Genomic DNA, 12,995 nt, shown 5'->3' with positions numbered 1-12,995 from the left:
GGACTCGGCTGCCGGCTCTGTCCTGCTGCTGCGGGGCAGGGAACGGGACCAGGGCCAGCCCGGCCTCCGCGCTCGCCACCGCCGCTGTCTCCACGGACGCGGCCGTTGCCGGGGCGGGGCTCCGCGGGGTGCGACCCCCGGCCGGGCTCGTGGCGAGCGGGGCCCGCTCCGGGCTCGCGGTCGGGTCCGGGCCAAGCCCGCACAGAGCGCGGTGCTCCGCGACCGCCGCCACACGGCCTGCCCGTCGCCACACGGCCTGCCCAGTGCCAGGGCTTGCGGGGCGGCAAGAACCAGCAGGAAGGCAGAGGGACGGGATTTGGGATGGCGCAGCCCGTCCCCACGCCCCGCTGCAGCTGCTGAGAGTTAGTGCCGTGGTGAGTAGGGGCTCCCTCTTCCAGCACGGAGGAGATGTGTGAGCTCACCACCACGCTCCACGAGTGCTGGGCGGGGTGGGGGGCACTTGCCGACGTCCCGGACGCTCCTGGAGCAACAGCAGCTTCTGTGGCACCATGGCATCATGGAAAGAATGGGGCAAGGTATGCATTGTGAATGGCTCGGTACTAGGCAGTGTTCAAAGGGTGAATACATTGCTGTCCTCGAGATACCTGTTTCCTTGCATGTGTGTATTGCTAAAGGTATGCTGTCTGTGCCTGAAATGGGCTTGCTTCAAGGCCTCATATTTTGTGGCAGAATGACATCATAGGCAGGTCTGTGGGGGAGGAAAGCAAATCTGAGAACTCCACTGATGGCAAGAAGATCTTGGTCCATCTGCTGCATGTTTGTCTCTTCTCCTTGACCTATTCTTTTTTTTCATTCTGCCATTGAGCATCCTCTACAGAGGTGGGGAATGACCAGAACCTTCATCAAGGTACATAGTGTGCTGTGGAATATAAAGAGTAAACAAAGGGATGAAAACATGCATCTCCTCTTTCCCATATCTAAACATTGCAGTATTTGCCAGCCTGAAACGTGTCTTTCTTTTACTTTGGAATGCTGATGCACTCAGCGGGCACAAGAGGAGTGCAGCCAGCCTGTGCCCTGTGGGAGCATACATAACACTGGTGCCAGCTCTCATGATAGTCCTGCAAGTCCCATAATAGCTGGCAGTTTTAGGAAGCTGTGCTGACTTTCATATAAAATTTACCTCCTGGTCATGAAGAAGATGTTAAAAACATGATCCCAGATCACCCAAAAGGCTCAGCAACAAAACAGTAAATGCAAAGAGGCACAGATTGAAAACAAAAAGGATCAAGACTCTGAGGCTTCCTTTGTGAGTTTCAAAGATGGGAAGTTAGACCTTGGCAGCAATGTACTTCTTTTTCTAGGTGTGGCCTGATTCTGTCACTCAGTTCCCCAGAAGACAGTGACACCACCTGTGAGTCAAGCTGGTGTTGAACACAGTGGGGGTGTCAGAAGCCTTGTAAAACCCTTCACAAATGCTGGCCTCACACTGGCCATGTTACTCCTGGAAACACATCTCCAGGGCTTTTGAGACCTTGAAAAGCAGAAATGAGAACAACATAAAACCAGAGATATTTTCTCTTGCAGTGATTTCCATGTACACATTTGGCCAGACTCCTGAACTGCAAAGGAGATAGCCAAGCCAGATCCAGAGAAATAGCCCCCCTGAGTTGCCTGCATAACAATGATCAATTTCTGAGCTGAGCCTTCAGCAAACCATCAACACTGAGGTTTTTAGCCCACCTCACAGCTAATATAATGCAAATGGCATGTTTTGGAGACTTCATGGTCCCATGGAGTCTGCCCAGTCATTGATTCCCAGAGACAACAGTGCCCAATCTTATAGTCTGTTGTCAAAAGGAGTGTAGACATCAGTGCTGTTCCCAGTAGGGTGTGCAGTGGCAGGTGCTCCTTAAATGCTGTGGAGTAGGGATGCAGTGTAAAACACTGCATCCATTCCCATCCCCACTGCTGACATCTGAGAGTGGGGATGAGGGAAGGTGCTGCTTCCTGGCCCTAGTGACTAAAGCAATGTCCTACCAGCAGACCCCAGGTGCCCTCTGTATCCCTCCAGCTGCCAGGTCTCACATTTCCCCCAGAGAGCACCTGTGATGGTGTTGTGCATTATCAGCTCTGCCAGCTTTGCCTGGAGTCGGAGGACAGTGTAACAACAGTCAAACCTCATATCACAACAAATAAATTGGACAGAAGCCAGGTCTTGCAGTGCCTTGTGTGGGAGGAACATATCCCACAGGGCATCTTCTGCTGCTAATGTGAAGATTCAGGTGCTGTTCTGGAAACAGAGCTACGGCTGTAGGGTGACAACCTTTTTTAGTGTCTCAGCATGATGGGCTAGAAATGTTACCCTCCCTGGCTTTGCCCAGCTACCAACACACCCTGCAGCCAAGCATTTCTCCCTCTCCCTCTCCCTCTCCCTCTCCCTCTCCCTCTCCCTCTCCCTCTCCCTCTCCCTCTCCCTCTCCCTCTCCCTCTTTTCTTCTCTCCAGTGGTACCAGCACCAGCTGTCTCCTCAAGGACTGCAGGAACATGTCTGGTGAGCTTTCTGCCCACAGCAAGTAGCAGGTTGTTTGTTTGCAGTGGCAGCTGGAGGTAGAAGGAGTGGAAAAAAACCCTCTCTCTGCACATGTCCTCCTGGTCAGCTCTGCTAGAGCATCTCCTGCAGCCCCCTGTGTCCTCACATCACACCATGATGGCCAGAAGTCACCAAACCAGTCCAGGATATAATTTCATTTGAGTCCTGTACTCCATGTGGGGCAGCCTCTCTAGCTGATGCCCCTAGCAAGGTAACCTCCATGTGTCAGATGTGGTTCATCTCTCCGTGGGGAAGAACCACGGGCACAGCTGAAGGTCAGGTTTGAGAGGAGCCCATTGGTGTTTGATGTCTGCCTGATACCAAAGGGATTCATTAGGGTAGGAGCCAGCAAGGTTTGTCCTTGGCACTGGTGGAGTCCTCTTTCATGAATGGCTTCTACCCTTTCAATGAAGAGCGCAGAAAATTGCCAAAACTGGGCGCGACTCAGAAAATTGAGCATGCTGAGGAGCAGGAACTGGCTCCAAAGCTCTATTTCCAGGCCCTCCTCTGGCTGGCTCCCTGCAGCTCTTGCTGAAAAACACTGCTTACAAGCAGCTAGCAGTTCCTGGAATCCTGGGGGAAGCAGCAAAACAAATGACATCCTGGAAGGAGGAAAACTGCCCCTGTACAGCCAGTGCTGAAGGATGGGTGAGAAGGATGCTCTCTGTGCTGCTGCTCTCCCAAAGCTTGCTGCTCTCCCAAAGCTTTCTGCTCTCCCTGGGTCCCAGCAGGAACCATGCAGCTGCTGACAGCTATAAATAGATGGGGAGAACGTGGGCTCTTTTTCCTACTGCTTCCTGGGATGAATGGTAATTACCCTTAATGAGACTGGATTTGGTTCTACCTCCTACCTTCCAGCCCCCTTGCCTGTGCTGGCAGGGAGAGACCAGCCCATCTGCTGCCTGCACTGGTTCTGTGGGGAGCGAAGATTGACAGCAGGAGTGGAGGATCATCTCCCCAGGACATCCCACCGGCCTTGCTTGTGGATGCTGGGCACAGGGCAGGAGGCAGAGCCCACCAGCTGACAGGCTGCAGCAGCTCCCCTCAGCCTGGCCTTTCCAGTGGCACACAGGAGCCCCATGGGGGGTGAGATAAAGGATCCCACCCCAGGCTGAGGGTGCGGGTGGCTTGGATGCTCTCTCTTTGAGATTAATTAAAGAAACAAAATGGGGGAATAATCAGGGGATTTGACCTGTGCTATGGTTGGCATCCCCATCATTATGCATCACCCCAAGGTTTGTGAAAAGGGGTATCCTTCCTTCCTTGCTGGTGTAAAACCAGTCCCAGAATATTCCTGGACTTGGCCCCCATCTCCCACAGGGCACAGTCTAGCTGCCATAGGGTCAATCTGCATGAGGGGGGTGGTTTTGTTCTTCTCACACCACTGCACCTCTGGCCTGAACTCTAAAAGTGGAAGGTTTCCTCCATTCAGGTTACTTCAAAAACATTGCGTAAATAGTGCAGGAGGTCTTCTCCATCTACTGGGAGACTGTGCCTCCTAGGAATCACCTCCAAGTAGATGGAAGCAAATGTAGATGGCTGTTAAATCTTGTACATCCCAGGCTCTGGCTCTGGGGCAGGACATCCTCTGCATTAGTGTTTGCCCAAGATGCGTGATAAGGCTGCACTTCACTCTGTGCTGTCCTGCCCTCCTGAACAGCCACAGTGCCTCAGTGTATCCATACTGCTCCCTGAAAACTTAGATTTTTCCTCACTTGGTTCAGCTTAGCAGCTGGTAACACTGTCCACCATGGGAACCCCTTCCCTTCACCTACCCTTGCTGCTTGCAGCAGGGCGAGAGGAAAAAGGCTGCGCTATCTTGCCAAGCTGAAACTTCCCAGGCAAGACAGTTTATTTGCCTCTTAGTTTTTAATTAGGTTTTTTTCCAGATCATATGTTTCCTTGACTGAATCAAAAAAACCTTCCTGCAGGCAGGATCTGTGCCCACGGTCCTACTGGTTCCTATTTGCAAACCCCTGCCCCTTGCTTCTGGAGCCCTTTCTTTTTCCCTCTCTCTGAGATCCCTCCAATGTCAGACCAGAAGTTCCAAGTCCCTCTGCTGACTCCCACTCAGCCCCTTGTGTTGCATCCAAGTGCCAGATGGCCCTCTAGGCTCGGGAAGAAGTTGTGCCAGGCTCCCCTCCCTTTCTCTCCACCCTTCAATCTACGGAAAAGAGACAGAGAACCAGCACTGCCAGATTTCAGGCTGCCGTGTTTGTGCCAGCTTCTGTGGTCTTCAGCCCCAGTTGTGGTGGGATTGACATGGGACATCCTGGCACAACCCTGGAGCAAGGGGTGCCAGGGAAGAGAGGACCTACTCTGAAGCTCCTCTCTGTGCCCAGCTCTGTGTTATAACTAACAACCAATGCCGGCGACACAGCCACAGCCACTGCTTCCTCCATGCTCCCCTGGCCCTGCTTCCATCCTTTCTTGTTGGAAAATTTCTTGTTTGTCTGGGGTTGCTCACCAGCACTGGGTCACTGGCTGCAAGGGTAGGTACAGGTCTGCAGGTCTGAAAGTTTAGCAAGCTCCTCTTGGGCAGGACAAGTGCCCAGGCCCCCTATATTGAAACGAGGAGGAGGAGGAGAAAAGCAGAGCAACTCTCCTACCAGAAAGTGGGTCACAGAGGCTGTGGGCAGCAGAAACACCCTGTTTGTGAGCCCTGCTGGGAGCATGGGGCTGTGTTTGGACAGCAAAAGGAACTTGGGAAGGATGTGCTCAGATATTCCCAGCCTTTCTGCTTCAGATAGCTGGCTGGCCCCTTGAGTAATCCCTCCTTTCCTGGAGGGACTCTGGCACTTTTTGCTGGTTCTTCTTGATACTCAGGGACGGGCATCTCCATTAGCAATGCCTGAGCTCTAGGGTCTCTGCTGTCACTACTGTGTCACAGCAATCCCCACAGGTCGTGTCCCTGGAGCATGTGTCTCCTCACTGCCAGGTTGCTGCCACTCAGCTCCTCGGAGGGGATGTGGAAGACACATCCCTTAGTAGAGTCCAGGAGGAGACATGCACAGAAGATATGAGATGCATCATGCTGCAAGAGGGCAGGTCATGAGGGAGTTAAATACAGAAACACCGAGATTTTGCTAGCCCTCCTCCTCAGTTCCTGGTGGATGGGGTGCTGTTGTGTCCTTGCCAAGGGTGCCAGCTGTGGCCAGCTTCCCTCAGTTGTGCTGGTCACATTCTGCCCTGCCCTGTCCACCTGGCTGCTGGCTGCAGGGCTCTGTGACATGGAGGCATCACCACTCGACAAACCTGGCAGCGGGCGCGTGAGCCAGGCTGGGGTGCCATGCGGGAGAGGAGAGCTGGCTGCATATTTGATTGGAGGAGGGAAAGCTTCTAGTTAGTGAGTTCTATTCCTGTCTGGGCTTGTTGCAGACTTCACGACATTCAGAGCAGGTGTGAAGCTTTTCCCTTACCAGGCTGGGGATGAGAGTTAGTGGGAGGCTGTTTCCCAGCACTCTCATGGAGATGATCCATTGGTTTTTGCATGGTCCCTTTTTTTCCACAGGATGGTCCATGATTTGCATTTTAACTTGTGACTCTGTGTCATTCCCTTCTCTACCCCAATTTCCACCTCTCCTTGTTGTGCTGTATTTAGATAAATCCAAGTGCTTGCAACCCTGTAAGTGCTCTAGAGGGATGTGAAGCAGGATCGGGTCCTACAGCACAGGCAGTGCACAGTGAGATTTTGAAAACCCCAGGGCAGGCAGTGCAGCATCCTTCCATTGTGTGGCCACCAGAAAGCAGCTCAGAGGTCTATGGTCCTGGTTATATTTGAAATGAGGGCAACATCCCTGCTTGTCTTATTTACGTCCAAGGCCAGCTTGGCTGTGATATCCTGTGCAGAGAGACAACCAACATGCCTCACAGGTAGAGACCCCTTCCCTTGGAGCTGGGGATGCTCCCTGGATCCTGACCCACAGGAGAGGAGTGGGAAGGGGATCAGCTGGGCTGCGTGGGCTGGGGAGGTGGGGGCACCTGGGGAAGGAGGCACATTTTCCATCTCTCAGACCCTTGGTGTGCCCCAGGAACAGCTCCATGTATCCTGTATCAGGAGCTGCAGGGCCTGGTGTAGGGCAACTTGCAGGAGCAGGAGGGGGCCCCATTCACCCCATCACAGCAAGAACAATGTCGGGGCGGTCGCTGTGGTGGGAGCTGGACGCTGATGGGATAGGACAGCCTGGGAGCTTGCGCACCAAGGGCTGCTGAGTTGGCACTGTCCTTTGGTGCCCTCTTCCCAACCCAGCGGAGCCCAGCACCAGTGGAGCTGCCAGCTGCCATCACTGTCCCTCCAGAGCCATGCTCTGTGACAGATCTGCTTCCTGCTGCTGCACCCAGCTCCCGGGCACTCCCTGGCCTCACTGCAGGGGCTGGGGGCCATGGCAGAGCCACAGTCCCCTTGGTGTTCCCTTTCAGGGCTTGGCTGGTGGAGCAGGGCCCCAAAGCATCTTGCTGTGTGCTGTGGGGAGCTGGGTGCGCGCTGCCAGATGCCCCCTGCTCCAACTCTCTGCCACTGCCTCCCTGAAAGTCTCTGCCGTGTCCAGCAGCACTGCAGGGCAGCTCAGGGAGAACCACTGCGCTTCCCTCTTGTGCCCCATCGTTGCATCCGGATTACACTGGCAAAGGAGCTGGGCTGACATGCTGCAGGCTGTGCCCGCAGCTGCTGAACCAGGCTGTCTGGAAACCCTACATCTGAGGATTTGTTCAGGGGTCAGAGATTGCCTGATGCCTGCAGGGTGCGTTTGAACCCACAAGGAGCAACCTGGAGTGTTCCCAAGGACTTCTGCAGTGCCAGCAATGTGCCAAGCCCAGCTGCTGCCTCTGTGCCTCGTCTGTCCCTGGGTTATGCCCTGTGGTGCTTCCTCTGGGCCAGTGTAAAGCTTTCCATCCCTGCTTCTAAGTCCAGCTGTCCCCCTGTACTGTAAGGCCTGTGGCTCTGCCTGCTAGGGCCAACTCATCCTGCTCAGCTGTGGTTTTTGGCTGCACTGCTTGGTGGGCCTCTTCTTCTTCCATCTCCCTGGCTGAGTGCCCAGGGTGATGCTGCTCCCCCAGGGCAGGAACCCCAGCTGCGGAGCCCTCACTTGCTGTCTTTTCAACAAAGAAATGCCAGTGTGCGAGCTCCATGGCCCTCAGATGTGGACAGGGGGGGTCTCTTCTCCCAGACCCTCCCTCTGGCAGGGAGTGGTGGTGCCCATGGTGGGGACACCCCAGACATCCCAGCTCATCCTGCTGCTGCAGTGCTGTGAAAGCCAGCAACTCTTGGGGCAAGCAGCTCCAGCAGGAAACTCTCCTGGCTCTCTGGATGTCCAGTCTGTTCCAGGTGGGTGATTCCTGTGCTTCTAACAAGGCAGGGGAAGAAAATTAAAAGCCCAAGTGACCAAAGCAGCCAGGCTGAGCCAGGAAATGTCAGAAATGCCTCTGTCAACACTGCAGCTGAAGCAAGCAGGCAGGCAGGCAGCTTCTTAATTATTGATGGTGCTTATAAATAAATGCTGGGGCAGGGAGGAGAAGGTTATAACAGAGCAGAGGAGCCACTTCTGGGTGGAGGAGGGAACCTGAGAACTCGCTTGTTTTAAAGGTCATTTAGTTTTGCCTCTGTTTCCCCTTTTTTCTGTGAAACTCAGTGATATTTGAGTCGGTGGATTATCTTCCTTGTGCATCTTCTTCTTGCACCTGCCTAACCTGGCCAGCCAGGAGGAGGAGAGAGGAAAGACAGCAGTGAGAGAAAGAAGGGGGAGGGAGGAAGGGAGGAAACACTGTGTGGAATGTGGGACAAACAGGCAAACGAGGAGACAACAAAATTAGTAGAGCAGCAAATCCCAACCCGAGTGTAAATAATTTTTCACCATGTGAAAAGAAGGTCTACGTAGGTTCAGATTTATCTTCCTGTTCCTGGAGCTCAAGCCCAGGCAACCTCTGATGCAAAGCAAGAGGAAAGTGCGTGACATGAGGCTGGGCAAGGACTAGAAGGAGATGCAGGGATCTTGGTTGGGGACTGGAATAGTAACCCAGTGTCTGCATAGCCTCAGGGACTTTTGCAGCAGGCTCAGGGTGGAGTGTCCCAGAAAAACCAGACCATCTGATGGCAATAGTTCTGGGATAGGGATCCCACAGCCAGCTGAAAACACAGGAGGGGTTTTGGGTTAGGATTTTGGACTGGAATTACAGCAATACTTTGAGACTGACAGCCCCCATGGGAGTTTTAAGTGACTGTGTATGGTAGGGCTTCACAACTCCAGAAACTCCCCAGCTTACAAAAGTGAACACACAGGCACTGGGTGCAATAGGGACTCGGGCACAATGGAGCTCCTTCTAGTCTACACCACAGCAGACCCTACAGGGTCACCTTCCACCCCCCCCCCAGTCTCAAGGGAGCCATTACATGTGGTGGGCAGCAGCACCCCAGTGCCTGGGGTGGGTTGTGGGTATAGCTTTGCTCATCTTTCCACTGAGGCCTGCCATGGTTGCACACCTGCAGGATGAGCAGCTCTGCAGTGCATGGGAGATGCAGCAACACGTGGCTCTCTGGATGCAGACTGGGTAATACCATGGCAGCCTCACTGCATTCCCTCTGTGCTGACACCCTGGGACCCCGCAGCCACCCTCCAGTGATGCAGAATGACATCAATAAATCAAAATTCAGGCCTTGATGGAAATAGGCTGCTCCCTGTCAGGAGGGCATGCTCAGTAGCAGGGTGCTCCTGACAACAGTTGGGATGGTGATGGGGAGCAGATGTAGGGGGAAGCAGAAGCATTCTCCCAGCCCTGTGGGTTTACCTGGTGCTTTCTGGAGGAAAGAGGAGGTTTGGGATGCAGCTGAGCAAGTCATGCCTCTCTGCAAGTGGCATGGAAACGCCAGCTGCAATCCAGGCTGAGGAGCTGAATGCAAAGTGCCAGTGCTCTCATGCAGGGAACCAGCTGGCCGTGAAGGACACGCTGCAAAGGCGGGCTGCTGGGATTCCCCAGGAAATGCCTCTCCTGCCTCCTTGGGCACTCAGCATGTGGCTGTGGACAGTGTTCTCCTGCAGTGGAAACTTCCTTCTCCCCAAAAATGCTCCCCAGAATCTGGGGACCGAGGGTTGGAGGGGTGATTCAGCCATGGGCCTGTCCCTGCCCAGCCCATGGTGCCTGTCCCACAGCTGAATTCCTCTAGCACAGAGCCATTCCCTCCTTTCCCAAGCATCTGGGATGTGGAAGGTGAGCAGCAGCACCAGCTCTATGTAGCCCTGAGCTGCTCCCAAGGGATGGGAAGTCTCGCCTCACCGCGGGTGCCAAGTCCATGGCTTCCCTCCGCAGCCTCGTGTGTGCTGTGCAGGAGCTGCCCACGAGTGGGTGCTGGCTGCTGCAGGAGCAGGGAGCCCGCAGTGCAGGGCAGTGTGAGGGTGAGAGCCTGCAAACACAACCCAGAATCCCACAGATACGTGGATGTGTGGGTTCCTGGATTACACGTGTACATGTGGGATGTGACCAGCTCAGTGCACACTACCACTACGCAGGCAGAATCACAGAATCATAGAACGGTTTGGGTTGGGAAGAACCTTTAAAGGTCACCTCTGGTTCCCTGCCCCTGAAGTGCTCTCTCTCCCTGCAGGGCTCAGCTTGGACATGCTACATTATGTTCGGTGTTTCTGGGAGTTGGCTCAGCTCCAGCTGTGAGGGACCAAGCCCCACAGCTTTTGAGCCCATGGCTCAGCACGCTGTTAACATGGCTCAGCCCTGCTACTACCACCACAATCCCAGGACCTTCCTGAAGTGAGTCCTATGGCACCCAAGGTGCAGCATGTCAAGGCCCTTGGGACAAGCAGCTTGTCCCAGGGCTCGGGGTGGCAGAGGTGCCTAGGGAGAGCTGGGATTCTCCCAGACACTGTGTGCCAGCCTCCCACTCTGCAGCCCAGGCCACTGAGAGTGAGGCTCCTGGACCAAGTGCACAAGAAGAGACGTGAAAGTACTTTCTGCTCCCCTTTTGCCAATGTCAGGTAGTTGCTTGGGGTTGAGGCTGGCAAGCCCTTGCATTGCAGGTGCCCTTAAGGGACCTCGGGGTCCATCTGGCCTTATGAAGGTGTTGCCAACCTGACAGCACATGCTCACAGCAAAAACCCCATCGTCTTTTAATTAGTTTCCCACTTCCTGCTGTCCCTTCTGTGTGCATTGTGTTTGGAGGTGCAAATGTATGCCCAGGATGCTGCTTGCACCTTAGCTCTTTGATGTTTGTAAGGGAATGCAGGCTGCAATTTTGGCCAGAGAACTCTATTTCAAACTTGTGTTTCATTTCCTGAAGCCTTCCCAGCTGAGCATTGCCTGCCCTGCTGCTGACATACAGGGCATGCCAGGCACAAATGTGGCAGCTCCTGCAGCACAGGATGTGAATGTCTTGTCCTCCTGCAGCAGGGAAAGAGGAGGATGGGATGTAAGTCTGCGCACTGGGACTTCACCAGGAGAACGACAGGAAATGCCTCTCCTAGGATCAGCAGCAGCCTGGCACGGCTGCAGCACAAACGCCAGCGTTTCCTGCTGCAGTGACCCACTTTACCAGCCTGAGATGATATGGGCACCATGGATACCTCCACAGAATCACTCTTTGGTAGGATAAGATCCATTTTCTCCTTCAATGCCAGAGCAGTTTTAGTGCTACTGGACTTACAGAATCAGGATTTGGTTGTGCTTTGATGTCATTGATTCTTGCAAGCTCAGAAAGGATACGGGAAATACTAAATTTCATGTCTATAAAAGCCAAGAGCAGCAAAAGAGGAGGAAGAAAATTGGGTTCCGAAGACTGCCCCAGCTGAGCTGCATCCCTGCTTACAGACCAGGTGGTTTTTAAGGTTTATAGGAAGGTGGTGCAGAGGATGCAGCAGCCTTGGGTGTGTCAGATGCTGAGGCTGCTGCAAATACCCTGGGAACAGAGTCATTTTCCCATGGAACACAGGAGGGGTCAAACAGACCTGGAGTGCCAAGGCATCAGGTCTTTGCTGCTCACTCACCACACAGTGCTGAGAGCTCAGCAGCTCCCACAGTGGACATGGATCTCCTTCCAACAGCTCTAAGAGCCACCGCTCTGCGGCGCCTCCAGCAGCAGCCCTTGGCCTTCCAGGGGAGTGATGTCAGGGGCTCAGTAAGGGCAGCACCCAGACCTCTGCCCCTTAAGGGGTTGGGCAAAAGTCTATGAGGTCTTTTAAGCTAACAATCAAGCCAAAGTGGGTTAATTCCATAAGGCTGCTGCTGGCAAGCTCAGGCTCTGCTTTTGGAGCATCATGCAGGAGCAGCTCAAGCCAGCATTCCTCTCCTCCTCCTCACACCTACTCTCCAACACCTAGAGGAGACATCATCTCCTGTAGCAGCTATTAATACAGTAACACAACAGCACGCGGGGAAAGCGCTTTCCCAGTAACACAGAGCGCCCCTTCCCACCCCCTCCTGGTGCTGCTGTGGCCTGAGTGAAACACAGGAACTGTGCAACACCAGGCACTGATGCTGCTTTCAGCTGATGGCATGAGCCATCCTCTGGGACTCCATACACCCTCTCCAGCACCCTACCATCCTTGTCACAAGGGCCCCAAAGCACTGGGCTAGGTGTTCCAGCTCTGCCCAGTGCTCAGATGCAGGGATGTTAAGAGCACCAGTAGCACCACTGCATCCAGAAATGGAAAGAAATTTGAGAAGACACCAAGCTGCTCTGCCACAGTGGAATGCAGGCAGGCTCTGGGATGAGCAGCAACCTGCCCCACTTGCAGTGATGAAAGAAAGGGGCCTATGCGCCGCTCTAATGGCTGAACTCTTGGCAGCAGGGGCAGATGCCCTGAGACCTTGGCTCACAGATCCCTTTGCAATAAGCCCTGCTTTAAGCTTCCTGTCTGGAAGCAGCATTTACTGATCCAAAGGCTTAAGGTCTGCACTCTTGCTGTAGCTGTCAGTGATTTGGGGGAGAAGGGGAGGACAGCTGGGAGCACCACCAGCCCCTAAAGCCTCCGCATTCCTTCTGCCTTTGAGCCCTCACACTTATATCTGGCACTTTCCAACGCAAAACCAGCTTCTGGCACTTGGCAAAGATGAGTAGGAGCCACATTAAGCCATAGGGACCACATATGAGATTTTGGGCTGGACAACCACTGAGATATGGAAGAAAACCCCTTCTCTGCTAAGGATGCCCTGCAAAGTCCACGTCCCTTTTTCCCCTGAGGTAAGCTGTTCACTGAAGAGAAGGGAAATGAGGCTCTGCTCACAGCAGCTGTTCACCCTCCCTCAGGCAGACAGTTAAGTGGGAAGCCTCTCATTTGGACATGGCCATTCCCCACTACCTCCTCTTCACTAATCTCTATCTGTGTGACAGCCATTTCCTGCTACCCATCCATCAGCATCACTGTGCTTCTAGCCCTCCTCCCTCTCTCCCTAAAAGCAGGCAGCTACTGGTCCCTTCACAGTGACAGGCAACCCTACCTGC

This window comes from Aphelocoma coerulescens, chromosome 3 (genome assembly GCF_041296385.1).
Source record: "Aphelocoma coerulescens isolate FSJ_1873_10779 chromosome 3, UR_Acoe_1.0, whole genome shotgun sequence".
In the NCBI taxonomy this organism is placed as follows: domain Eukaryota; kingdom Metazoa; phylum Chordata; class Aves; order Passeriformes; family Corvidae; genus Aphelocoma; species Aphelocoma coerulescens.
The sequence above is the reverse complement of the archived record's forward strand: the minus strand, read 5'-3'. Positions refer to the sequence as shown.